The sequence below is a fragment of the Rhagoletis pomonella genome, unplaced genomic scaffold, assembly GCF_013731165.1.
Source record: "Rhagoletis pomonella isolate Grant_MI unplaced genomic scaffold, Rhpom_1.0 Rhpom_scaffold_00012, whole genome shotgun sequence".
In the NCBI taxonomy this organism is placed as follows: domain Eukaryota; kingdom Metazoa; phylum Arthropoda; class Insecta; order Diptera; family Tephritidae; genus Rhagoletis; species Rhagoletis pomonella.
The window spans coordinates 17,259,343-17,262,108 of record NW_023458566.1 but is presented as its reverse complement, the minus strand read 5'-3'; positions in this window follow the sequence as shown (position 1 = coordinate 17,262,108).

The window sequence follows — 2,766 nt, the reverse complement described above, 5'->3', positions numbered from 1 at the left end:
AGTAGTGGAGTTTGGCTTCTATTACAAAATTGCAAAACTCTGCGTATTGGACACGACTATTTGTATAAAAGTTTTTGTAGTCATATTGGAAATTTTAAGGTTAATTCTGCAGGTTTTGAAATGTAGAAATGTGAAACAAATCAGAGCATAAATACCGACGGTTTTTCAAGATATCTCGATCCTGGTGCCACCTAACGAGACCATTTTTGGCAAAACTTTGTCCGCTTACATAACCAATATATATATAATCAAAATCAGCCAAATCGGTCGTAGATATAGAACTTCAATTTTTTTCGCTGGAATCGCCCATATGTAGCCTACATATCGATGGCCGACCTATCGGGCAACGCCCTATCTCAGAAAAATTTTCAACAACGCCCTATTTCAGAATTTTATTGAAAAACACCCTAACTCAAAATTCGTTTCAAAAACGCCCTATCTCAGCTGCCGTTCCATATCATATCTCATTTTCCAAAGTATTTTCATTTGAGATAGGGCGTTTTTGAACCGAATTCTGAGATTGGATGTTTTTCAAAATGATTTGGGAATGCTTACATACAACTTGTATGATAAAAGTACCCATTTCGCAATTTCAATCAAATATTTACCAGTTAACTATATTATTTAATTGTACAAGTTCCCCTGCTGTAGCGAAAATTTCAGCCAAATCCTTTTCAAGGACTTCGCCATCCTTTGCTACCTAAATGCGTTTACCACAATTCATACTGCACGACGAAGCCAGCACACAATGGTTCAAAATTGGAATTTAATGGTCATAATGCACCGGAGCCTTCATTTTTCAACCAATTTTTATTAAAACCCAAAAAAATATTTATTTTGGTGAATTTTTTTTTATAACATTTCAAAATTTTGTTTTGTGTATTTTTTTTTTGTTTGTTTAGGGAGAGCCATACAATTGTTTTCAACTAGTTTTTTTATGTAATATTTATTAACTGGAAGAGGAGAATACATTTTCTTCAAAATTGCTACTTATGTAACTGCATTTTGCACTAAAAAATTTAATATAATCAAATAAAAGTTCAGAAATCAGGCTCAACTGGTCTCTTGCAAATATTTTGTAAGCTTTCATAAAAAAAAAAATTAAAATTAAATGAAAAATTAAGGCTCCAGTGAATTATGAACACTGAATGCTCGAAACAAACTGGCAAAGGTTTTTCATTATATTTTATAAGGGACATTTTTATTTTTCATATTCTGCGTTTAAAAATTTACCTCTGAAAATCGCAGATTCCATTTAAAGGACAGTTTAAGAAATAAAGGACAAAAGGCGTATTTTATTTTGAAAAAAATTATAAAGGACAGGGGGTTAAAATAAAGGACGGATGTCACCGTTTCGTATTCCGGCACCTATTGATATTGAAGGAAACGAGATTGCCGATAAACTGGCGAAGAAAGGTGCATCAACCCCTTTTATCGGCTCAGAGCCCTTCTGTGGCTTAAGAAAAGGGTTAGAGGGAGAGGCTTAAAGAAATCGCTACTGGGATAATCTACCAGATCTAGAGCAGTCCAAACCACTTTTAGGAACATATAACCTAAAACGCTTTAAGGGATGTATGAGCTTATCAAAGAATAACTTAAGAATTGTTACAGGAATCCTGACAGGACATTGCAGACTTAACTATCACCTGACTAAACTGGGAATTTACTCGCATGAGCGATGCAGATTTTGCAGGATGGATAACGAGACTGCACAGCACATCTTAGAAGAATATCCTGTACTGATATACAAACGAAAAAGACACCTGGGCGAACATCTAATAACCAAGGACGAAGTGAAATCCGTAGATTTAGGTTCAATACTAAAGTTTCTCTCGGACACTGAAGGGGGCATAATAAATCTTAAGGCCGCAGTGCTTTATCTCCAACAATAATAATAATAATGTCAACGAAATTTAGATCAGCTGTACTAAAAACTTGCTACTTTTTGCTACTTTTGTTGTTGTTCTGCTGGAAGAATACGAGAGTACCCCTAATAATGCAACCCTGTGCCACAATCCTCCTTGCAAATTCTTGCTGGCAAAAATTTTACCAGCACGAATTTGCAACTTTCCCTCCAAATAAAATGTCAAAATTGTGCTCTCTCCTTGCAAGTTTTGCAAAATGATAGTTGTGATCCCGTAAGAGTCCGAACTTACCAGATTTTACTGAAAACTGATCCCGTACTCGGTTCTATGGCAACTGAGAGGACAAATAAGAGAGTAAATAAGGTCCTCTCTTTGTCAGAAGTTACTAGTTTTAGTCCGAAGATTTTTCGCTGGTAAATAGGTTTGTTCGTCGAAAATCCAGCAAGAATTATCCAACACTCAAAATATCAGAGAGTAAGAAAAAGTTCTCTCAAATTCTCTCTCATGTTGAGAAACTTGCAAATTTCTGCACGAACGCAAATTTGCAGGAATTTGCAAGTTTCCCTGCCAGCTGGCGTCCACGGTTGCATTTCAAACATAAAAAATTTTTATAGAATTTTTAAAATTCTTTCGGATGGCCAAAAACAGGATATACATGTATATTTCTTGTTCTGACTTTCTTTAACATACATTTCAATTTCTTCATCGTACTAGCTGTCGGGTTTCTTAAATCGACTCTGGTTGCAATTGCATTCCTATTGCGAATACCATTTTTTTCAGCCGAATTAAGTTCAAATCATTGGAATTAACTAAATTAATTATATCAACAATTATTTGCTTCCTTTTTTCATAAAAAATCGCTCGTGTTTATAAATTTTTAAATTTAACGAACTAATTTATT